This window comes from Sabethes cyaneus, chromosome 2, assembly GCF_943734655.1.
Source record: "Sabethes cyaneus chromosome 2, idSabCyanKW18_F2, whole genome shotgun sequence".
In the NCBI taxonomy this organism is placed as follows: domain Eukaryota; kingdom Metazoa; phylum Arthropoda; class Insecta; order Diptera; family Culicidae; genus Sabethes; species Sabethes cyaneus.
Genome location: NC_071354.1, coordinates 56,755,661 through 56,782,300, shown reverse-complemented (window position 1 = coordinate 56,782,300; position 26,640 = coordinate 56,755,661). Strand labels below are relative to the sequence as shown.

The following is a 26,640-nucleotide window of genomic DNA, read 5'->3' as shown; positions in this document are numbered from 1 at the left end:
CTACCCAAGTTTTCAAGAGAAAATACCCAATGGGTAATTTTCTACAGCGTTTTTTCCGTGGTGCAATTTGATGTGGGACACCCTTTTGATTGAAAACTCCAGACTTTCCGGTGCAACTGGATATAAAATCAAAGTTGAAATTGAACTGGAAATCAAACTTGGAACTGTACTAAAATCTATACCTATAAAGAAGGATTTCTGTCTGTCTGTCTGTCTGTCTGTCTGTCTGTCTGTCCGTATGTTCCTTATAGAATCGAAAACTACTGAACCAAAAGGCATGAAAATATGCATTTAGAGGTTTTTTGGGGCCAGGAAAGGTTTTAGTGATGGTTAGAAATCCCTCCCCCCACTAAGAGGGGGGGCTCCCATACAAATGAAACACAAATTTCTGCATAACTCGACAACTAATCAAGCAAATAGAACAAAATTTGGCATGTGGGTGTTTTCCGTGACAAGAATTTATTCTATGGTAAATTGAGACCCCTCCCCTCTTTATAAGGGGAATTATAACTCCTCTCCTCTTTAAAAGGGGGGGCTTCCATACAAATTTCCTCATAACTCGAGAACTAATCAAGCAAATGGAACTAAATTTGGCATGTGAAGGTTTTCGAGGGCAAGAATATTTTCTATAGTAAATTGGGACCCCTCCCCACTTTAAGAGGGGGGGCTCCTGTATCAAAGAAACACAATTTTCCTCATAACTCGAGAAGTAATTAAGCAAATGGAACCAAATTTGGCATGTGGGTGTTTTTGGAGACAAAATTTTTTTCTATGATGAATTGGGACCCCTCCCCGTTTAAGGAGGGGGGGATCCTATACACATGAAATACAAATTTCCTCATAACTGAAGAACCAATCAAGCAAATGGAACAAAATTTGGCATGTGAAAGTTTTCGAGGGCAAGAATATTTTCTATGGTGAATAAGGAGCCCTCCCCACTTTAAGAAGGGGGGCTCCTATACAAACGAAATACAAATTTCCTCATAACTCGAGAACTAATCAAGCAAATGGAACCAAATTTGACACGTGGGTGTTTTTGGAGACAAAATTTTTTTCTATGATGAACTGGGACCCCTCCTCACTTTAGGAGGGGGGGGCTCCTATGCAAATGAAATACAAATTTCCTCATAACTCGAGAGCTAATCAAGCAAATGAAACCAAATTTGGCATGTGAAAGTTTTCGAGGGCAAAAATATTTTCTATGGTGAATTAGGACCTCTCCCAACTTTAAGAGGGGGGCTCCTATACAAACGAAATACAAATTTCCTCATAACTCGAGAACTAATCAAGCAAATGGAACCAAATTTGGCACCTGGGTGTTTTTGGAGACAAAAATTTTTTCTATGATGAATTGGGACCCCTACCCACTTTAGGAGGGGGGGCTCCTATACAAATAAAATTCAAATTTCCTCATAACTCGAGAACTAATCAAGTAAATAGAACCAAATTTGGCATGTGGAGGTTTCTGGAGGCAAAAATATTTTCTATGGTGAATTAGGACCCCTCCCAACTTTAAGAGGGGGTGTTTCTACACAAATGAAATACAAATTTCCTCATAATTCGAGAACTAATCAAGCAAATGGAACCATATTGGGCATGTGGGTGTTTTTGGAGGCAACCATTTTTTCTATGATGAATTAGGACCCCTTACCTTTTTAAGAGGGGGGCTCTCATACAAACGAAATACAAATTTCCTCATAACTCTAGAACTAATCAAGCAAATGGAACCAAATTTGGCATGTGGGAGATTTTGGAGTCTTGAATTTATTTTACGATAGTTAGAGACCTCTCACGCCTGTGGTAGGGGGATATGGACTCTCATACAAATAAAACAGAAATTTTTGCGAAACTCAAAAACTAATCGAACTCGAGAAATTCGAGACTCTTCCATAAAACATTAGTCAATACAAGACCACAAAAACTATCTATAGTAACACTAGATCATTCAGGACGAGACGGTCGCGAGTTGCCGGTGACCCGCCGTCGGAAGCGCCACCCACTGGGGGGCTTGCAAAACTCGAGATTGTGACAAAGATCATCCGAGATTCATGATTTATGTACAACACAGGTTAATTTGTGGCAATACGAAGTTTGTCGGGTCAGCTAGTCTATATATAAAAAAGTGAGCGTGAGTTTGTTTGTATGTTGCACCATGACTCCAGAACGCCTTGACCGATCTCCACCAAACTTGGCACACATATTCCTTGATTCTTGGATTTTTTCTCGGCTTAATCAGTCTCAAAAATATCAAAAACGAGTTTGGTCTCTACATCCGACAGTTTCGATGATTTATTTCATCTTTTTCAAAGGAATAGAAGATTTATTCCTCTGAAAAAGATAAAAAAAAATCATCGAAACTGTCGGAAGTAGAGACCAAACTCGTTTTTGACATTTTTGAGATTGATTAGGCCGAGAAAAAATCCAAGAATCAAATCCCAACAGTCGACACACATATAGTACATATTTCTTGATATAAGGGAGTCAGCACTGGGGGGTTGATAAGAGGAGAGTGGGGGTTATTCGTAACAGGGAGGGGAAGCCTTAACTCCGAAATGCCTGGACGGTTCTTCATCAAACTTGGCATACATGTTCCTTGACATACGGGAATCAGAATCAAAGGGGTTGACAACAGGGAAGGGGGTTCATAACAGGGGGGAGGCCCTAGCTCCGAAACGCCTGGCACACTTGACATAAGGGAATCAGCACTGGGAGGTTGCCAGTATGAATGTATGTTTCGCCTTAGCTCCGTAACTTCTGGACTATTTTTCAATAAACGTCGTATGTCAAACACATGTATTTTGGCATAAAAGAATCAGCGCAGGGGGGTTGACAAAAGAGGGAGACAAGGGGAAATAAAGGTTCAAATGAGTAAAAGGGCGTGTTTCTCTTGCCAATGGTATGATAGCAGTTATACAAGTTGCTGGATTTCTGAAAGGGGGGATAGGGTGGCCATTAACAAAGGGAAGGTTCAAAAGCGGGTTTTTGTCGATTTATAGGGATTACTGGGAAGAAGTCAGATTTACTACTGGCTGGGGGACAAAATGAGAGAAACTGACAAAGACAGTAGACACATTGAAATGAAAAAAGGGTTCTGTTTTTTGCATTATGAGAATTTTCGTTACACTAACAGATACACAAGTAACTGAGAGGCAAAGGGGCCCCGAGTAAGACCGGGTAATCAGCTAGTTATAGTTAAAAATTGGACTTGAAATCGGCCTTAAAAGATAATTTAAAGATTTCTGGGATGGAAGAATTTAGAAATTTGATTTTTGGGCATGAAATTTTACTTGAAATTGGTGCTAAATTAGAATTGGAATTGGACTTGAAATTAATTTGAAATGAAAGTTGAATTAATTAGAGTTCAAATTTTGGTGGAAATCGGACGTCTAATCAGATTTGACTTAAAAATGGAATTAAATTAGACTAGAAATTTAATTGTAATTTGACTTGAAATTGCGCTTGCCAGAGGACATTCAATTTGGACTAAATTCAACTTCAAATTTTACTTCCAACCTGATGCGGATACCAAAACTAGACGCGAAGTTTTACTTGAAATTAGGATTGACATATTTCGTCTTACTCTTTCACACGTTTTACCTCTTACTGTTCCTCATTTTCTATTTTATAGTCCCGTCAGCCATTTTTTCCTTTTTGTACTTTTCCGTATCGATTTCTTGGTTTATACTCTCACTTTCCGTTTGTTTTTTTTTTCGTTTTCCCATTTACCTCTTGTTTTTCTTTTTTCTGTTCCGTATTTTCTCTTTTATTGTTCTATTCTGTCTTCGTTTCCTGTTGAGTTTTTTTTCATGTTTACAGTCCTGTGTTTCCTCTTGGTTTTCATTGATTTTTTTTTTGTAATGTTCTTTCCCGTTTCTTTCTTTTCTCTTTCCTGCTTTTGTTTCCAGTGTACGTCTCTTCTTAACTCTCTTCCTTCTTGTTTTTCGTCTTCGTCTGCTCCGCTTTTCTTCTTTTAGATGTCCGGTTTCCTCTTCTTTTTTGTAACGTTCATTCTGTTTTGGTCTAATTTTCCCATTGCTCTCCGTTTTTCCTTTTTTATGTCCCGTTTTTCGTCAATTTCTCCTAAGTTTTTCTTGTTTAGTTGGTCCATTTTTCCTTTTTTTCTTCTTTGTGAGTCGCATTTTCTCATCCAGTTGTCCTTTACCATTTTTCTCCATATTGCTCGTTTTCTACATCGGTTTTCTTTTCTCTCTCATTCACTATCCTTCTTTTTCCTTTTGGTTTTTATTGTTTTCTGTTCCGTTTTCGTTTCCTCAAATTCCCATCTCTCTCTCTCTCATTGTTTCTATTTTCTGTTCCTCTTTTTTTCCTGTGTGTATTTCACCTTCTTCAGTACTACTTTTTCTCAAGTTTATCTCCGTTCTGGCCCATTCTTCGTCTTTTTCTTCCATTTTTAGGTCCGTTTTTACTCGTTTACAGTCTTGTTTTTTGTCTCGTTAGCGCCTTTTCTGCTTTTTTGCTTATTTCGTTCCGCTCTTATTCCATTCCGTCTCTTCTTATTACATCCTGCTTTTCCCCCTTTTCGGTCACGTTCTGATTTTCGTTTTATCCCTTTTGTCTGCCCTTTTAATTTTTTCCTTCTGTTTTTCTCTTTTGCTGTTCTCAATTTGCATGCCCCCGTGTTGACTCTTTTTCTATTCAGTTTTTTCCTTATTTGTTCCGTTTCTGTCCTCATTTTCTTTTTCGTTTTCCTCGTTTTATTTACCGCTTTTTCTTCTATTGTCTCACTTTTCTTCTTTTCTCTTCCGTTCGCCCTACCCTTCTAGGTTACTCTAGAAGTAACCTCTGGAGTTCCCCAAGGTTCACATTTAGGCCCTCTTTTGTTTATTTTATTTGTGAACGATATCTCTTTCTTGCTGAGAAATGTTAGGGTATTAATATATGCCGATGATATGAAGCTCTTTTTAGAAATAACAAACGAGGAGGACGTCAGAGTATTCCAGCTCGAAATACAGGTTTTCTATATTTGGTATAACAAAAGTCTTCTTCAACTTAACACTCATAAATGAAGATCAATAGCCTTTAGTAGAAAAAGAAACATGCCAAACATTATAATTTCTCTAGGAAATAATTTGGTTGGAAAGTGTGAAAAAATCAGAGATTTAGGAGTTATATTAGACTCAAAACTAACATTTATTGAACATTATAACACAATTATGAACAGAGCTAATAGTATGCTAGGATTTATAAAAAGATTTAGCTACGACTTCCGTGACCCATACACAATAAAAACACTATATCTTGCATATGTGAGGTCAATATTAGAATACTGTAGCATAGTCTGGTCACCATTTTCATTAATACACCAGGAACGAATAGAATCAGTACAAAAACAATTCGTGCTGTTTGCTTTGCGTAAACTAAATTGGACAAGCTTTCCTCTTCCCTCTTATGAAGCCCGCTGCTTGCTTATAAATATACAGACACTAAAACAGCGACGTGAGTTCGCCAAAGTGTCATTTGTAAACGATATTGTTTCACACCGTATAGATTCTATGGAAAATTTATCTAAACTCAGCTTTTATGTACCGAACCGTCAATTGCGGAACCGAAATATATTTAGCATAAGTCACTGTCGCACAAACTATGCCAAATTCGGGCCTTTAAATCAGATGATGATCGCCTATAACCAACATTGCGAAAATATTGACTTTACTATGTCTAAATTAAAATTAAAACAATAGTTTAATTCTACGCGTTAGATGCAAAAAATGTAAGCAATATTATGTAACTTAAAAGTTGCACTGTTCAGTTTTCTTTGTAGACTGTATTGTAGTAATAGAACTAATATAATGTAATAACTAATGTAAAAGGTCTACTATGATTTGACGACTAAATAAATAAAAAAAATGTTGGTCTTGTTTTTTCTTTTGTTTTTTTCTCCTGTTTTCTTTTTTCACTTTTTACCCAACCAGTTAGCACCGGGGTACAATGCTGGTCTAACAAACCAGTTGTTTTATGTTCGAATATCGGCTGGACGGTGCCATTAAAGAGTCACTAGCCCCTGTGCTCTAATAAAATCGGCTGCAGAGTCTGTCTTATAAAGAAGGGTCAAGTTCTCAAAGACGTTTATACCCATGCCTTTTTTTCCTGTGTGGACTCATCACTGCGACCAGTATAGTTGATCTATTGTGATATCGTCCAGGTGTTTGCTGTATGACATGCACTGCATTTCTTTTTGCTATAATCGATATTGAATGAGCGATATGCTTATTAAATTTTATGCGTGCTTGTGTGTATTGGGGTTTTACCCTTCCTGCAAAGCTTGATCTACTCTATCCACTTATTCCTCACTGCCAGTACTATCTCATATTATAGCCGTCCCTGGCGAGGACTCATTCGTTCCTCTGACCAGTACACTTAACTATAGGAAGGACTTTTGCACTTTTAAGAGGCTTCAGTGGGTAAACTTAGAATTCAGCATGAAGGAAGGGTAAATAAAGGGGGGGCTGAGAATAAACCCATGATAAAGTCAGTTGACATCGAATGGCTTGATTCTACTAAGATTCGAACCCACGACCACTCGCTTGTCAAAGCAGACTCGGTAACCTTGCGACTACGGAGCCCCCCATGGCTTTGCATTGCTTTCTCTTTTTACGTGCTTTCTTTCCTCCCATTGGGCCATAATGGACAAAATCGATCGAAAAAAAAGAACTTTTGGCTACCGCTGTTTTTAAAAGGTAAAAACCTGGGTACGCTAGTGTTAATGTGTAAAGGCGATTTTGACATTTGTGAAACGGTATTAAGCAGATAAAGGAAGTACAATTCTTAGGCATCTAGAATTGAGAAAGTTCTAATGATTTGAAATATTTTTTGTAATGATGGTTGGAATGATTTAATTAAGATAGAACAATAAAATCCATGTCATATATGAAAGTATCTAATAAGCTGAGTGGCATGACAGATGTAAGTATAAAATAAACGGCATAGCCGGCATAATATTTTCCGATCGTAGTAAGGTTGTTAGTGGTTAAATTAAGTTAACGATAACATGCTGGTTTGGTTGATTTTCCTCAGCAGAAAAATTAAAGATTAAATCAAATACCTACACTAAATTAAGAAGGCTTAGTTGATGATTTGTACATGGGAAAATTCCAACAGCAATCCATACTGTGTACTACTGCACCAAAAATGACAGAATTTGAAAAAACTAAAAGTGTTAAAATTAAAAACCACCCAAATGATGACGGCTGTCCGGGTCAATTTCAATGGTTTCAAGGGAATTGTTGGCGAACAACCCCCGCCCGGCTCGTAGCGTACTTGACGAAAATCCAAAATACTATCAAACTGAGCTGTGTCCTCCGTAGCTCTGGCCGGCCTGGTACCATTCGGGTACACCCCGGTCATAACGTACGGTGCACAACACCGTACCGTGCCGTACCGCAGCAGCCATGATGTGTGTTTCCGCCTTGTGTAATCTGTTTGTGCACTTCAATTAATGTTAATGAAATATAATCCTGACAGAACCAGTGTCCGACCAACGAAAAACAAACCAGGCACTGGCGGTGACGTTGGCACTGGTCGGTTGGTGAGTGAGGCTACCGATGCTGATGCAGATAACAGATGAAAAGTTAAAGTTTATCTTTCACTCCATACGCTTCTGCTGCTGAATGGTGCCAGCTCTCACCAAAAAGGATGAAAAACTGGATGCAATTGAAACTGTCCCACTTTGTGGCACATGGGATGGACAGTTTTCAACTAATTATCAAAAGTGTCAGTTTAAATAAAGAGTGGTAAAGACAACCCACACACACATACATACATACACATACACAGACCAATATATATACAAACAAAGATAGCTGAGAAAAAGTGGTTTTCCTCACTTCCGTTCGCAAACACTTTCATACACTGACCGAAGTACTCTATGGGTCATAATAGTGAATCTTTTCTTTGCACCCGAGATGTTGCATTTTGATTCGGAAAAGCAAAACACCACTCATAGCTTCACTACCGGACCGCACTGAAAACTGATATGCTTGCTTGTTTTTTCCCTGCTATGTTTTCCCTGACTAGGCGCCCAGCCGACACATCACCGGTTCGTAGCCTGTTCCCGAGAGGAAGGGCCATCCAGAGGACACTGCTCCAAAACAGTGCACTGTCCTGGCGAAACAAGTGTCATATGCACTCGGAAAAGGCTAATCTCCGCTCATTCATCGGGTGTTTGACTGGCTCCAAGGTGACGCGGCGGGGCAGCAATGACGAAAAACAAGGAAACGATGCAAAAACTGTGGCAAGTCTTTTCTCTCGACAGGGCAATTCTCAAACCATTCAACAAACAGACGAAAAAATAGAAGCAGATACATATGCATGCACACATGCACACACGGGGTACAGGTCTGTTTTTCCTGATTCAATATTGCGACGAGAAAGCAAAAGAGATTTTCGGATTCTACTATTTGTTTGATGTCAATCTGGGTTTAATTGAGAGGCAAACCTGAATTGAGGATAGGAATAGGATGTTCGCACCAGGCTCCAAAGGCACCGTGTCGTATGAATACAAGCTTTGCTGTGATATGAAGTAACGCACACCACTCGCACACACACACACACACTCTGGGACATTGAGATGATGGGTGTGAGATAAAATTTATTGCATCGTACCGTGTCGTTGATTGATATCACTAACAACAAGCTAAGGCTTCGATCTTTTGCACTCAATTCGCTCAATTTGTTTTGCATTTTGACACATCTTTGTTTGACTAACTGTGCACATGACTGAACAGTCTTTTTTCTCTGGAACAGCTGCTTCTGTTGTTGTTCAGAAGTAAATCCGTTTCAGATTATGTCATTTGCGTTGTCACTCGAGTGTGATGTCGATTCTCCTGTCTTTTTTTAAATTTTGCATTTTGCTAGTATTACTAGGTCTTCTTCTTATTTTGGGAACGTATACGCTTTTACGGGAACGTGTATAACTAAGGGAAGGTGAAATAAGCGCAACAAACCTTGATGTTAGACTATGGAAAATCAGACAGCTCAGTGGTGTAATTGGTTTATATGACATAGTTTAACTCGCACAACTAGATATTGAGAGCTGTGAGTTCAACTCTCACCTTAGCTAATATTTTTAGCCCGACATCACTGTTGACTACTCTCTCCTTACTTACTTTACTTTACTTTAGTGGCAACGGTCCGTTACCGATCCTGCACCGAACGAATTATGGTCCTCCAGTACCGTCGGTCCTGGGCTGCCGTTCTCCAATCCCCACGAACACCAGCTGAACGTGCATCGTCTTCGACAGCAGTCGCCCACCGGGGAGTCTACGGCCTCTTCCTGGTTCTCTGCTGAAAATAGTTTTGGCTACTCTTTCATCGGGCATTCTGGCCACGTGTCCAGCCCACCGCAGCCTGCCACATTGGGCTACCTTCACTATATCAGCATATTTGTATATTTGGTACAGTTCGTGATTCATGCGTCTGCACCACACTCCATTTTCCATTTTGCCACCAAGTATAGATCGCAGAATTTAACGCTCAAAAACCCCAAGCACTCGCCGATCAGCTTTCTTTAGCGTCCATGATTCGTGTCCGTAAAGGGCCACCCGGAGGATTAGTGTTCTGTAGAGCGCCAGTTTTGTGCGAATTTGCAAACTACGGGACTTCAGTTGGGTATGTAATTCGTAGAAAACCCGATTCGCGGCTGCAACTCATCGTTTCACTTCGCGACTTACATCGTTGTCACATGTTACGAGTGTACCAAGGTATATAAATTCCTCCACTACTTCATATCGTTCCCAATCTAACTCCACCTCGGCACCAACACCACTTGGGCTCCCACGTTCCCTACCAGCAACCATGTACTTCGTTTTGGCGGTATTAATGGTAAGTCTCAATCTCGCCGCTTCCCTTTTAAAGGGCCTGAAGGCCTCTTCCCCTGCTCTACGGTTGATTCCGATGATATCGACGTCATCCGCAAAACCAAGAAGCATGTGAGATTTCGTGATGATAGTTCCATTCCTTTCCACGTCTGCCCTTCGTAAAGCACCTTCCAAGACAATGTTGAATAGCAGGTTAGAGAGTGCATCCCCTTAGTTCAGTCCATCCAACGTCACGAAAGCAGCTGAGGTCTCACCCGCTATTCTAACGCATGATTTGGATCCGTCCAGCGTCGCACGAATCAGCGTAACTAGTTTCGTCGGAAAACCATGTTCTAGCATTATCTGTCACAGCTCATTTCGTTTAACTGAATCGTACGCCGCTTTAAAGTCCACAAACAGATGGTGTGTCTGCAAGTTGTACTCCCGGAACTTGTCTAGCAACCAACGCAGGGTAAACATCTGATCCGTCGTGGAGCGACCCTCACGAAAACCAGCTTGCTATTCGCCGACGAAGGACTCCGCTAACGGTCTCAGTCTGCAGAACAGAATACGGGAAAGCACCTTGTAGGCACAATTGAGCAATGTAATTCTTCGATAGTTTTTACACTCCAGTCGATGTTCCTTTTTGAAAATTGGGCAAATGAGGCCATCCAACCACTCCTCCGGCATTTGTTCTTCCTCGCAGATCCTGACAATGATCCGGAGGATTGCTTCGTACAGCCGCTCGCTTCCCGCTTTTAGAAGTTCAGCCGGGATACCGTCCTTCCCAGCAGCCTTACCGTTTTTCAGCTTACTGATTGCCTTTTTAACCTCTTCCTGTGTTGGTGGTTCCTCAGGCTTGACCATCGCTTACAATTCCTATCCTGTCCCTGCTGATCTCCGCATTTACCTCTCCATTCAACAGTGTCTGCAAGTGCTCCTTCTGTTTTGACGCGTTGCCGCAGTCAGCATGCGACTCCTGGCCTGGCTCTTTTCATCTGTCATTCTCTGGCATTCAGCATCAAACCAGCTGTTACGCTGTCTTCCGCGCGTCATGTCTACCACCTCTCCCGCAGCTGTTTCGATGGCACCATGAATGTTCCTACACACTCCATTTATATCTTTTCCTTCTACCTGCTGTTCTGCGATTCGTTGGTCAAGCTTCCTGGCGCACTCCGCTCCCACGCCGTCTGCCGTTAACCGCTGGATGTTGAAACGCAGCGTCCTCTCAGTGCGAGCTTTCGCCGTGTTCGACAGCCTTGCGCGAATCTTATTCACTACGAGATAGTGGTCAGAGTCGGTATTTGGTCCCCGAAAAGACCGTACATCGATAACACCCGAAAAGTGTCGACCGTCAATCAAGATATGATCGATCTGAGAGATAGAGTCTCCATTTGGATACCTCCAGGTGTGTTTCCGAATATTTAAACGTGGAAAGTAGGAGCTACAGATGGCCATCCCTCTGGCCGCGGCAAAATTTATGAGCCTCAGACCGTTATCATTGGTCGACAGATGAAGGCTATGCCTTCCAATGGCTGGACGGAAGAATTCCTCCCTCCCGATCTGCGCATTTGCATCTCCGATGATGATTTTCACGAGTCACGAGTTTTCATGAGTTCGGACATTCCAGGTACCAAGTTTCCATTCGGTATCCCTTATTCGTTTCCTTGTGCCTTGCCGTGTCCTATACCGATTGTTCCGTCCTGAATTTCTTTGTTCATGACATTATTCGTGGTAATTGAGTTTTCGGTATACTACCTCACCGGGGTCGCGATACCTACATCCCGTTGATGGGTCTGCCATCGTAGGTATAGCTTGCGGGATACAGCATTTCATATTCAGCCGCCCGTTGCGAGACAGACGCTGTGTGAGCCGCCCCTCACCTGGAGAACAGGCGCTCTAGTTCGCACCTCCTAGCTTAGCTGCTCCAGTAAGTACATGAAGCATTTCCGAGTAAGGCCATCGACCGTCATCATTTGACTTAGATCTGCGTGGAGGTGCCAGAGCTATGTTTGACGCTCCTTCCAGGTAACTCTCTCCATTTCATACCCATTCTCTACATGCCAAGGTGATTCCTTAAAATACCTTGGCATATCGAAAAAGCATTTATACAGTATATAACAAAGTTTTTCTGAACTGTTGCCAACATTTCAGTTTTCCGCATGATTAGTTTATTTATTTATCTATTTATTTTCGTACTGTCTTCAGCTTAATGCTGTTCAGACTAGATTCAGTTAATGTATATAATATTATTTTTAAAATTAATTCTACTTAAATTAAAGTCAAATAAATAACACACTTCATTGAAAAGCCTGCAACAAAAGTTTAGCGGATTATTTTGGCCGGATGTAGTACGATGCGTGGGTGTCCATAGCAGTGAGGGATTTCGTAGTCGACGTTGAGGTGCGTGAAACTTGACTTGCTCCAGTAATGAACTACTGGCAATTGTTCCCATCAAAAGATCGCGAATAAATAGCCTTTGCAACAGTCTTCGTCGTGCAGCTAAAGTGCTTAGATTGATCAACTGACATCGATTTTCATATTCAGGTAGTTACATTAAATAATGGAATATTAGTCTCCTAGGAACAATAAACAAGGAAGGTAATAACATTGACGAACTGACATGACACATAGAAGAAAATTCTTCAAAAACCATCATCCTACACGTTTTGCTTGCGCACTAGCGCCTTCGGTTATGCATGTTGCGAAGTAGCTTGTATTTGCAGGGTTTTATACTGTAGGTTTTTTACATTTGTATGGTTTTATACTGGAAACTCGTAGCAACACTCGAGCGCCGCGGTGTGGCCATGTTGCGAAACATGCTTTTTTGAAAAATAAGTGGTTTTTGAATGGACGATGGAATTAACGCGAGTGTCTTGTCTGTTTGTCTGTGGTAATAACTCATGTCTATTAGCGAGTTGAAAAGCATTTTACAAGGCTATGATCAAACAACTAACATCTATTTTACGCCTTTTAGAAGTATTATTGCCTCATCTAGCGCTATAAATCATACGAAAAGCTGTAAAGCTAGCAACACTGTTAAGAAAAAATTTATTATATACTGTATAAATGCTTTCCCGATATACCAAGGTATTTTTACATTGCGTAGAGAATCGCTGATTCAAGAAAAAGTTATACCAAATTTTGGATTTTTACTTTCTGACCGCTATTAGAGAAAATCATCCTTCGAAGATTAGAAAACAAACAATCTGGCAAAATTTGGTTCAAATCGGTGAAGGTCGATTACACGGGTCTCGGACAATTCGCGTGGTATGACCCATATAGGGTATGTTGCTGCTTCGTCGTAATTGCCTATTCCCGTCCTATCCAACACAAATTATCCAAAATATCAGCATTTTTACGACACACAATGCAAAATTAGTTATTCCCTAATATTTTAGTTTGTTGTCTATCATACGCGATCAATTAAAATGAGCTGAGATCTATTTAAATGCTTGTTATCATTAAAGAAGTCCTACCAGCCAAATTTCCTACGTTTTTTCGTGCGACGAAGAAGAAAGTGTCGACTAATCGTTTTAATTTCCGTCATTCATAAATGAAAATAACTCACGCAAGGCATTGTTGTTATTCTACAGCCAGGAAAACTTTCCTGACCTGCAGAAATTTTGCAGAATAACATTTGGCATGCCGTCCTACACAAATGCATGCGCGTTAGCTTCGTAAACATTGTTGTGATTTTTTGTTCGGACGATGAAAAATTTTGATAGACGGATTTTAAAACGGTACGACGAATTTAAGAAATAAAGTCAGTTGCGTATTTTCAATAATATGCTTTAATAATCGGTTTTCAGTAATTTCAAAGTTCGCGGATCGGAAGGTAAATGTGTTTTAGTCAAATCAGCACAAGAACTTTTGGAGCATTCATTAAATCCATTCAACAAATGATGAAAATTAGAATGGCTTTACTTACTACGACAAGAATTAGAAATATACGAATAAAGAGTTGATGTGGGCCAGCAAATTAAAAACAAACAGATCAAATGTGACCACTTGTGCATCATTCTAATGAGCTCTGCATATAGCATATATGCATTGGCTATATTATTGAGAATGATTACTTTCGAAGTAAGTGTAAAAGACGTAGCTCGGGTGTGCACAGCAAATATAATCAACTTAACGACACAATGTAGGTACAGAGAGCAACATCGCGCACTCGTAAACCTTAATCAAATTACCCGTGTCAAATTATACACATCTCAAATAAACGCACTACCACCAGCATCATCATCATTGTCATCATCACCTGCTTGAAAATTGAGCTCGATGTCACGAGCGATAAGCATCTTCGAGTGATAGCGATAAACATCTGGTAATAATAAATGTTTATTTATTTGCCTTCAATCTTGGCAGGTTGGGGTAAGGCAGTATCTACTGGTTGTGTTTATTTTCTAAACAGTCATTTTTGTCGTGGTATTTTTATTATCTGCTGGGTAAAAATTTCAACTCTTTTTAAATGTGTTAATTGAATTTAGTTTGAAAGCTTTTAAAATAACTTTCTCCTATGATTTAAATTAAAACTTTGTAATTATAAGTTTTTCCCAGTTTTCCTAATACTCAAAACCTTTTGACGCAAATACCGCTCAATCCACCGTTCCTTCCGCGCATTCCATCGATCGACGAACTCACAGTCCTTGTACCTACTACAGATGGACCATTAAATTTATCGCACCACGGACCGGTGAAATACCCAGACGCACTCTTGCCAGTCAGCCAGTCAGCCTGCCAGCCGGCTAGCGGTGCACCGACGAAAACCGGTGGATCCAAACCGACCGGCGAGACAGACGTGCCGAGTTGCTCAAGCGATAAGACAACTAATTAAAATTATAAAAATTAATGAAGTGAGGAAACTGGTCACGGCTCAGCTCCTTCTTGGTGAAAGAGATGAGGTGACTGAGCAATGCTCTCCTGCTGGTCGACGAAATCCGCGCGGCGATCGTGAGGAAAGCAACACTGTTGCTAGGAACGGTACCGTGAAAAAGGTCACGCACACGTATTTAGACACACGCGAGAGGAAAGGTATTTGAAGGTATTTGGACTGCCAAAATTACAAAACTATTATAAATTAAAGAAAAAATCTGTTTAATTAGTATTTAATTTTACCCAGCAATCATCGAATTAAACCACTTTCGGCAAACGGGGCTCAATAGGTGCAAATTCGCTATAAATTGATCGATTTGTTCCATCTTATTATACTTATCTTTTGCTCTGTTTCGCGTATTTACGGCCAAATTTAAAACATCTTCCTATTTCCGCGTGTATACCTACCATTTGCTAATTGCAACTGTTTTTTCTTCTATTCCTTACGCCACGCGCGATTGATTCCTCCTTTTGCCTCTCGATGATCCGCTCGACGTCCAGTCCACCACCGACAGTGATATTGATTATTCAATTCGCCAGGCAGTTTGTTCGGCAATTAATAAACGATTGGCATTGGACGGACTGGACGGACGAACAATGGCAACTGGGTAAGGAAGAAGGGGAATTTACCTATTGTTTACTTATTTCGATTCTCGCATTTCTTTGCCCGGTTGCTTCACTTCAGCATTCAGTCTACTACATTTTATTTCTATCCAGGCTTTCCGTACCATCCTTCTTCGTGACGGTTGGCGCCTGCTTTAATTGCTTCTGGATTTTGTCTACCGTGAGTTTTCGTTGGCGTCTACCGCAGCAGCCTTGACCCTTGAGATGGCGGTGGTTTGTTCAAGTTGCTTGTTGGGGTTGGGTGGCTGGCGGTGGTGGTGTTTTTCTCTATACTTTTGTTCTCTGGCGAAAGAAAGTGATTGACACTTGGTTCTTTAGCCGCTGTCGATACCCTCTTGACACAGTAAGTGGAGCTGTTTTATTTTTGATTTTCAGAAATTTTTTTTATAATGTTAAATAACTGTAAAACAAGAAAATTTAACATGAAATTTTAACACTGCTGATTCAGCTAAACAATCAATCAATTGTTGTTAGACGTACTTGAAAAACTCATAAAACTAAATCCGTAAAGGTCAATTACCGTAAGCATTCTGTTAATATTTTATTGTCACTCAATTTTCCCACTGTGCATCGCGATGCTTCACTTCGGCCAGCCGTGGTCGCTACTGCTGCTTTGGCGAAACATCAATGGCTCATGATGAGCGGATGGTCCGGGCGGTGCCAAGGATGAGGAAACACGCGGACGTGGACGAGGTTTTTCGTTTGTATTCAATTAGATTCTCATTTGCATTTTATGTCAACCACCAGAGTCGGTGGCCAGCGAGCGCCTTTCCTCACAGGCTAGTACGGTTAGTAGCGGGCGGGCGGGCGGCCGCGCATACACAAACACGGTGACACATACCGCACCGGGAAGGTCTCAATGTCGGGTTAAGTGATATTAGTAGATTTGACGCAAACATTCAGACTACCGGCCTCAAACTGAGTAGGTTGGTGAGAGAGAAAATTCTATCGAACTAAATTATCACTTTCTATTAGGAATAATGTTTATGGAATATTTGACAGTTCAAAATATCGATGGTGCAGAAGAAAAGCAATGTTTAAATTTATAAAGTAGGTATAAGAAAGAAAGTCTATTATTATTATTCTTTATTTAAGAGCTTCTCAGCTTGCGGCTGGTTCGCCTCTTAAAAAAAGTCTAAGAACTATAGGTTGTAATCAATTCAACCTATTAACAATGGTAATTCTTCCAATATGACACAATTTGTTAAAACAAAACTGATAAGTAGAAATTAGTACACACTCTAGCTTTCTGATAGCTTGTTAGAAGGTGGGGTCCCAAGCTTTTGTACTATATTACCAATTAGGCCATTATTTTTTAAAGTTTTTGTCCTTCCGATGTTGGACGACTGCGGGTGGGGGAGAAATTCTTTTAATCGCGCAAAAAATTAGTACATATATTTATGCATTTTTACTTTACCTTGAAGAGCTCGTTGCTAGCTATCACCAAAAGTTTTTCAATTTTTTGAAAAAAGCGTCTTACTGAGACGAATCTTCGCTATCTATATAACTAAAAGAGAGCGTGAGTATGTTTGTATGTTCCGCCATAAGTCCAGAACGCTTTAACCGTTCTCCACCAAACTGGGCACACATGTTGCTTGACATAAGGGAATCAGCACTGGAGGGTTGACAAAAGGAGGTCTCTAAAAGGGGTCATAACTCCGGAACGCCTTGATCAATGCGACAGAAGGAGGAGCTGACTGGGAGAGAGCCAACAGAAGGGGGTCGGGGAACGTGAGTATGAATGTATTTTCCGCTATAACTCCGCCAGAAACTCTGGATCTGGACGGTTCTTCATCAAATTTCGTCAAACAAATATGTTTTGACATATAAAAAAAACAGCACGGGGAATTGACAAAAGAGGAAGACGGTCTCTTACAAGTGGTGAGGAAGGTTCAAATGGGAAAGGGATGTGTAGCAAGTAGCTGATTTTTTGAGAGGGGGAATAGGGTGGCCATTAACCCTTTAAAAGGCAGTGCACATAGGAGTATTTGAGCCGAAAAGTTGGTCAAAAGTATTGTTAGTAGAGTAAACAAGCGGTAATGAGTGAAAAATAGTATCATTAGTTCTATGAAGCAATTTTTTATGGAATTATGTTTGTATCTACCTAGTAGTGTAGCACAACTTTTCTGATATTGCTTTTACTGATAATTGAAGAATGTAAACTTTTTAGAAATTGTATGAATAAAGGGAGAGATATATATGAGAGAGAGGTAAGATAGAGAGAGAGAGAGAGAGGTGAGAGGGAGAGAGGTGAGAAAGACAGGTGTGAGGTTAGAGAGAGAGGTGAGAAATAGAGGTGTATGGAAAACTGTGGAGAGAGAGACAGAGAAAGACAGACAGACAGACAGACAGAGAGAGAGAGAGAGAGAGAGAGAGAGAGAGAGAGAGAGTTGAGATCTTAAACACTTGTCTTCGTTTTCCTGCGTATGCTTCTCTCTCGGTCCATTATTGAATCCCTTCGATGGGTGACCCTCCGAAAATTATCACAGGAAAACCTAATCCAGATCCCGAATGTACTTATTCTTCTTACAAAACAGGCCTTTTAAATGATAACACGCTTATCGAATGATTTGCGTAATGAAGAGACTCAAAGCATGCGCAAACTTGATAGTAATTAAAGAAATTTGGCGATTTTCTCTTTTAATACCTAAAATTTCTTGTTCAATTACTTTATAGAGCATTCCTCTGGTGTCTCACAAGCACAATGACATAAAATTTATCTTTCAAATGCTTGAAATTTCATGATAGTATAATTTATCATAAGAAAAATGCAGCGAAATTGAATATTTCATCATTTAGTAAAAAGTTTTTATTTCATGAAATTGCAAAAAGTTGCAAAAATTTCACTCACAACGCTCTTCCCGGGACTCCAATCTATCAAATGGCATCAAAGATTGTGCTGAGAAAAGGTGAGAACATAAACAAATATCACTTTAAAGTTCCAACTTATTTGTGCTAATTTGCTATAATAAATACTGCTCGCTTGACGTCATTATATTCATTGAAATCTAAAGTCTATATCAACAAATTATTGTTAAATCTTTGAGTTTCAAAAGCTTTTTTACAGCTGGTCGATAGGATATGTATAGCCTTAGAAATGTAAAAAGCAACATCCTTACCTACATGAGCGAAAATATATGGCCCATTTTTATTCGAAGTTTGACAGCTCTATGCAAGATGTAAACAAGACAAATGGTTTCAAAATTAACGTTACATTGTGTGATAGGTATCTGGGAAGACAGTGAAGTTTAATTGGAGGGGATTGAACGAGTTTCAACTTTCCTCATTTTGACCAGCTTTTTGGTCCAAATACTCCTCTGTGCAGTGGAAACTTCTGTAATTATATTGATATTATTAAAAACGCAAAACAAATATTTTTCATTGCTGGCAATATAGTTGCCACTGGGCTTTAAAGGGTCAACAAGGGAGAGGTTCAAAAACGTAAAAAAGGCTTTATGTATATTTAAAGGGATTATCCAGAAGAAGACAGATTTACAAGTGGCTGGGGGACAACAGGAGGGGAACTGATAAAGGGAGTTGACACATTCAAATGAAGAAAAAGGGCAATGTTTCTTGCATTATGAGAATTTTTGTTACAAGAACAGATGTACAAGTGACTGAGAGACAAAGGGTCCCCGAGTAAGATCGGGCAAACAGCTAGTACATATATAAAAAATCTATTTTGCTTATTAAAAAAATCTCATCGTTTTTTTCGCTCTTCCTTTCAGTTGCTTAATATCGAAAATGGTTTTAACCCACGTTTAATAAAATATTCGCAATTACCTAACTGGAAAGAACAAATATTGAAGAGATCGGAGATTGGAGAGAAAATGGAAAGATAAGGAAGATTGGATAAAATGAAGACTGGACAATAAAACGGTTAGATCGAACGAAGCTGGGAGATTGGAAAGAATCATAATGGGAGAAAATTAAGATTGAAGAGAATAAAAGTCGAAGAGAGGGAAGATTGAACAGAATTAAGATTGGAGGGAATGAAGAGCGAAGATAATAAAGCTAGGATAAAATGGAAATGGGAAAGAATAAGGTTAGAGAAAACGAAGGATGGAGAAAATCATGATTGGTGAGAATTTTGATTGTAGAGAATTAAGATTGGAGGGACATAATTTCGGATAAAACAAAGATTAAAAATTGATTTGATTTGGAGAATGATGGACATGAAAATTCGAGAGGATGAAGAGCAAAAAGAATGCAAATCGGCGAGAAGAAATATTGGATAAAATGATGACTGATGAGCATAAAGGTTGAAGAGAACAAAAATTCAAGAGAATCAAGATTAAAGAGAATGAAGATTGAAGGGATTATAGATTAGGTAGAACAACAATTGGAGACCCAGCTAGCACCAAAGCGTACATCAATGTACGATGCTTAACAAAGTGCGCCCAAGTTGATTTTCAATCGTATATAATGATAATAACTGACACTCATGTGTTCAGAACAGAATTGTATAGTAGTACGGAGCGAGTCACGCTTAATCGGTTATTATCGTATACAACCTATATATAACGTATATATAAATGAATTTCTGTCTGTCTGTCTATATGTGCCTTACAGTAGTAGGTAGTAGGGGAAAGCCACCATCATTTCAAGGACTTGCCAATGTATGTGGGTAGAATTACAGTAGATCCAAATTTGATTATCAAATGAATTTCACACTAATGCTTTTACAGAAGGGCCAAAAGGGATTGGGCGGACCCACAAGCAGAGGCACTTGTGCGCATTCCGGGGTTATAAGAGTCGCCTTCCAGCATTAGGATCCTTCCATGTAATAACCAATTTCGCTGTACCAACTTTAACCCACGTGATGATTTGTTTGTTTTGAATTGAGAAGTGCCATATTTGCTTCAGACCTTAAGGATTCAGGTTGGCAATCCACTCCATCATCCAGCCTTCCACATTTATGATTTCAATAATAATACTGTTAATAATATGATATTAAAATGAAATGTGGTATATATAGGTAAAAATAGAACAATCTCACCAGCAGTCCTTCGTATGAAATAAAGTAGCGTCCTTTGAGGTTCAATAAGTGCTTCTAATAGTTAATTTAATTTTTCATTCTGGTATCCATGTGCAGTATTAAAACTCGTTTTGGCCAAAGTTTTTACTATATAGCAGTAGATGCTTCATAAGCTAAAACGAAAAAAATAATTAAAATAACTCATTAGGCTTACCAATTAGCTAGGCCGTGTGGCTCCGCCGTCTGCCCAAAACCTCGGTTTTGAAGTCAGGCAGCCGGAAACCACCCAGCAGCGCACCTCCTGGCTTGGCTACTCAATAGAGCATTACCAGGTATGGCCACGTGGAGGCGCTAGGTAGGGGCTTGGGATGGCTAGAGCTATATTGGACGCTCCTCATTTGCCTTCCCCATTTCATACCCTGTCTGTCTATATGTGCCTTACAGATTCAAAAACTACTGAACCGAACGACGTGAAAATTTGTACGCAGGGGTCTTTGAGGTCGGAAAATATTCTTATGATGGTTTGAGATACCTCCCCCCCTATAAGGGGGCTCCCATACAAATGAAATACAAATTTTCTCATAATTCGAGAAATAATCTAGCAAATGGAACCAAATTTGGCCTGTGGGGGTTTTTGGAGGCAGGATTTTTTTCCTATGGCGATTTGAGTGGGGGCTCCCATACAATTGAAATACAAATTTCTGTATAACTCTAGAACTAATCAAGCAAATGGAACCAAATTTGGCAACTAACGGTTTTTGGAAGCAGACTTTTTTTCTATGTTGGTTCGGATCCCTCTCTTTTTTGGAAGAGGGGAAGGGTCTCTCATGCAAATAAAACAGAAATTTTTGCATAACTCGAGAACTAATCTTGATCAAGCAGCTTAAACCAAATTTAGCATGTGGAGATTTTTGGAGTCAGGATTTTTTCTATGTTTGTTGAAACCTCTCCCTCCTCTAAGAGGGGGCTCCCATACAAATGAACCTTAAATTTATATATACACAAAATGCTCCGTTGAACATGGATTTTTGAATGAATTTTGACGTTAAGTCATGGGTGACCCAAGCCTATAATCACTGTAATCTATAATAATCAAACAAAAAAAAATCATTTTTCTAAAAGTTTTAAAGCCATAGCTATTATTGACAACTTGGCTGTTTATTATGCATGAGAACTTCCTGGAGCTGGCGGTCTGGATGTTGATAACTTTTTCATTGGATTGTTAGCATCTAGACAATAATTTTAATACCCATTTGAAGGATATTTACACATTTGACAATTTTTCCAATTGTCAGTTTTTTCAATCAGGCAATTTGACAGTTTTTCCGTGGGTTTTCTGTCAAATTTTCGCAACGTAGTAAAATCCGTATCGATGGTGTCTGGGCCTTTACTCTTAGTCTGTACAAGTGCCCACAAAATACTTTTTCCAATACTCAAATAGTCAAAAGAGTAAAAGCGAATCAAAATGAGCGTGTCAAGGCTGTCTGGCTGCTAATCTTATTTCCACATTTCGTGCTTTCGGCAAGGCTTCAATTCCACAAAGGTACTATTAAAATTAAAGACTGACAAAGCTATCCAAAGCTTTACCAGCTTAAGTAAAACTGTAAATATGAAGAAAACAAATGTTAGTTAACCTTTTGGGATTTGAGAGGGAAGAGCTGTTGGACTTTTGGATTTAAAATCACAACGCTTAGCTACTAATTTGTTCATTCTCTTTTAAATGGAGTCTCTTGTGAGTAAACACCGATCTAGCAAGCCAATCGTCACACGTTCGAAGATCGACTTAGAGCCGAAGTTCGAAGCACTTAGAGACAAGGAATCATAAATCACGAACGCACAAGAGACAAACATGTTGTCCTTGCTTCAAAATGTTGCAACAATGTATGATGAAAGTTTGTCACTATTGCATAGAAGTTAGGACAAAGACGATGGTTGTTGTCTGCGAAAAAGACACACTGCCACATGCAATACGTAGGTATTGAACGCAACAAAAGTAATTTTAAATTCCCAGACACATTGCATACGGATTTTACTACGTTGCGGATATCTGACAGAAAATCCATGGAAAAACTGTTAAATTGCCGCAACGTAGTAAAATGCATTGTGTCTGGGTTTTAATCATGTATCATGGCAGCGGATACGTCTCGCGTAAATCAAAACCGCGTAAATTCCGAAATTCGCGTAAAAAAAACGCGTAAATTCCGAAATTCGCGTAAATTCCAAAATTCGTGTAAAAAAAGCAAAATCTCGCGTAAAAAAAACTGTGTGTATTTCAACACTGCGCGAAAAAACAGACGTTTTGAGCACATCCGCGTAAATTCCGAAATCGCGTAAAAAACCGCGTAAATTCGTGTCTGGGTTTTAATCATGTTACACTGTGTCGGCAGCGGCAGTGTTTGATAGTTACCAAAGTAACGTTGGTAACTTTTGTACGCCAGACTTTAGGTCAAAGCAAGCTGGTCTTTTCCTTAAGGTTTTTGTTCAAGTTGCTGATAAAGTATTGTTTTTAACCAGCCGACTGGCGACAAAGAGATATTTTATTGTATACCTGCATTACCAACAACAAACGCTTGTGAGATCGAGTGTGTATCAAAATATATTCTCATCGAAGGTTGTTCTGCTTGCTGGTGTGAATGGATATTCATTTGTCCTAATCACTGTTGCAAATTCTCATCACGATGAAGGCTCATCACCTGCTCGTCAGCGATTTGAATTTCATCTACTGGCAACTCTATCGTATTCTGATTGCTCGTGATGAATCGCCAACGCAAAAACTGGTGAGCAAAATATGAATTGATTACGCTCGCAAATACTCGCTCGGTATCTCTGTCTCACACTCATCGTTAATCATCGTTAATCGCTGTCATCCGACCAAGAATGTATTTTGCGATGAAACGTAAACAAACATATTTTTTGGCAAATTACAGAAAAAAATATTGCTCGTTCAAATATAAAACGTTATTCGTATCACATATAATTGAGCACTTGTCAAACGTCAACATATACTTGCGACGCCATACACAACCAGTAACTTCAAGCGGCACACGGACAAACAGAATGGTTTCAAGATTTAGTTTCAATCAAATGCAAACCTGGGGCAATATTATTATTATTAATTGGTACCTCGGAAGTTCGAAGCTATGAAAAATAATCCATCTTCTTGTGTGACTAACGATGAAGGCAGATAATAAAAATATCGTCGGCCACTGTTCAAAATTTGATCCTGCTAACATGTCTGAAAAATCGCTTGAATCTTGTAAACATTTGCAAACGTTGCTGGTGCTTGTCATTGTCACGAAAAAAAGATTTATGCTGCACTTAACGTGAATGTTGAAAAATTATGAATAACATGTTAAAATAATTTTATGAGATTAAAAGTATTCTGGGTGTAAAAGAACGTTGATGTTTTGAAGTGCATTTATGTATTATGTCGCAAAAATGTATATTCCAAGTATCTCAGGTGCTAATAGACAAACTGAAAAACCAACATAAGTGTTAGGTACAAGTTTTTTTGACGGTGTAATTCAATATCCGATAGCGCTTTTGCCTGTTTTCAAAAATTGATAAACCATCGCTACTCATCGCGATGAGTCAAAATGCGAGCTATTCGTGTTTGATTGGCATCACTAGCGATCAAATCATGAATGAAAAAGAGTGAAAGATAATTCTCTCACTCTCATTAAATAATGCTCAGCAGGAAAAGCATTGCCAGAGAATTTGACCATTTGGAATCACCTTTGAGTGTGTTTCGAACCGAATCAGTACTTTTATCGATGAATAGCAACATTGGCCCTAATATTTTGTTATCGTTTTACATTCTGGTTGCTACATATGTTTGTTTTATAGGCAGATAATAACTGGTTTATCGCTCTTCGTTGTTGTCGATTATTTCTGCGTATGAACAATGATATTTTGATTCCCTGGAATAAAGGATGGAGAGAACGAAGTTTGGAGAGAATTTTGCATGGAGAAAATTAAGATTAGAAAGAATCAAGTTTGGTAATTTGTGAGAACGTAGATTCATTTTTCATTCACTCAATATTCATTTTTTAACCACTGAAAATTAACGAGATTGTGAGAAATACATACACAGAGAAAGACACTGTTGCAAATTTAGTCATGATTTTTAATTGTTAAAGCTAAAACCACTACCGTAAACTTGGCTCTTTATTATGCCTGGAGACTTCCTGGAGGTTTATGAAATTAAAGTTTGAAGCTAAAACATTCCTTTTAGAGATCAGTATCTTTTTCATTGCATTGGGTTTTATTACTCCTGTTTTTTGTAAATTTTGTAATAGATTAAACAATCTATTGTGAGAAATATTTACAAGTTAAATCTCATACAAGCCTGCAAGCTTTAGACCGGCTAAGGCGCAGCCAATTTTTTTTTTTATAAAATCAAAACTTTCACAAATTCGCTGATAATACTACGAGCACAACTAGAACCTTATGATGACCGCTTCCGACCAAGAGGCTCACTCTTCAGAAGGTTTTTAAAACCTCTTGAAGAATCAGGCCATAAGCTCAAGTAGGTTTATTTCGCTCTGTTGAAAGCAGTAATAAAACCGATCTACCGATTTATACTGCTTGACCGCAGCCACCATAATCCAATGAAGCTGTTCGTCTTGTTTGACAAAGCTGTAAAGTATGAAAATGGCGGCATAAAAAACCAAATTAATCAGACAACGTAATTAACTTGAACATATATAGCCATGAGCAAAAAAGGTAAAATGTTACTGCTAGATCGTCTCGATCGATTTGATTTACAGTGACCATAATAAAATATGCGAAAGAATATATTATAAATTTTTAGCAGTTTCCGTAGTTGTGCAGCATATGCGCATTAAATTTTAGCGTGCATATTGGAATAAGTGGCAAATGAATACACCATCAAAATTTCGCGATTTTTGAAAACCAGTTGTTTAAACACAAAAACGAACTCCGTTTAAACGTTTAAAGGAACTCCGCAATTGTTCTGTATTGTAAAAGCTGGTGGCTGAGTCTGTCGAATAAAAACAGAAGGTTTAGTTCCAAAAACAGAACATAGCACCAGGCTATTCATCGCTTACAGCAAAGGCTCATGCCCTGTGGCAAACAGCGAGCTTTCTTTTCGAATAAAAATTAATCCCAGCTGTTGTGGCTTTCCTTGTTAGTCAAAAAAAAACACAAACTCATATACCTTAATAGCAAAAATAAAAAGCCAATTGTCGCTAACGAAAACAGTGCAATGTGTCATCTGAAAACTACCCGTTCATAATAAAATGCAAATATCATTTAACTCTTCCGTGCGAACAAATAGGCAACAAACGCAATATTTTATGGCAACCAGTAGCGTTGAATCGTTGTCATGTTGTTGTTGTTGATGATGATGGTGATGATAATTGTGATGGTGATGACGGCCATGGCCATTCGAGCGAGCTAGCACTTTCCAGCACTGCCCTACTACTGGTTGGCGGGAGCCAGCCAGTGGTTGCAACATTGTGTTGTCGTTGCGACCCCTGGAATTCAGCGTTCGTTCCAACAACGTGCTTCGTGCTGATGAAGTGGTTGATCTTGGGATGAAATCCAAACAAATGCGCGTTTTACTACTAGGCGACCAGCCGATGAGCCGTTCCCCCGTTCGTTGTTGTCGGTCGGGCACAACCCGCTTGAATATTTACGAACCTCCAGCACAGCAGCGGCCAGCACCGGGGAGAGAACATTCTGAAAATGACACGCGTAGGCTGCGTACTGCTTTTGTTTGCTGAATGATGCGACATTCGGTGGTGTCGGTTTGTTGCTGCCACGATGAGGTCACTATTGAATTAGATCCGGAATAAATTTGACGAACTGTGAACGGTTCGGTTGGGTCCGGCGGGCGGGGGTGCGAAATTTGTCCCGATCTGACACTTACTTATACACGCTCGGATGATTTTCATTGCTTTCAGCGGATCAGAAGCTGTGCGAGCTCGAATCGGATTAAAGTGAGCTCTTGGAGTCCGTATTTAATAGTGATGTAATTGATGAGCAAGCAAACGTTTTCAATATTGAGGAAATTTCGTCACGATTGTGAAATCTACTTGAAACAATAAGTGTCTCAATCCAAATAACAATAATGATAGAATCGTGAAACAGTAATCTTACGGGGCTAAATATGGTACAAAAGGCCATTGTAACTGTTGATTGCCTTGTCGAAACAACCGCGTAAGATTGAGCTGCTAATTCCGCTTGCCACTTCCGATATCTTGGCTGCCGGGGCAACAACCTTAAAGCGATTGATATCACGTCCGTCAACAAACGGGAAACTTTTCCACGAACAATAAAACTTCCTCGAAAGTCAATAACGATGAGCAATGAACACCCTGG

The 26,640-nt window shown here is 39.4% G+C and overlaps 1 protein-coding gene across 4 annotated transcripts in view; it reads left to right on the top strand.

Moving 5' to 3' along the window:
* Positions 1–26,640, top strand: part of LOC128738214 (uncharacterized) — a 693,074-nt gene that overhangs the window by 153,146 nt on the left and 513,288 nt on the right. The gene's annotated exons all lie outside the window — the stretch shown is intronic.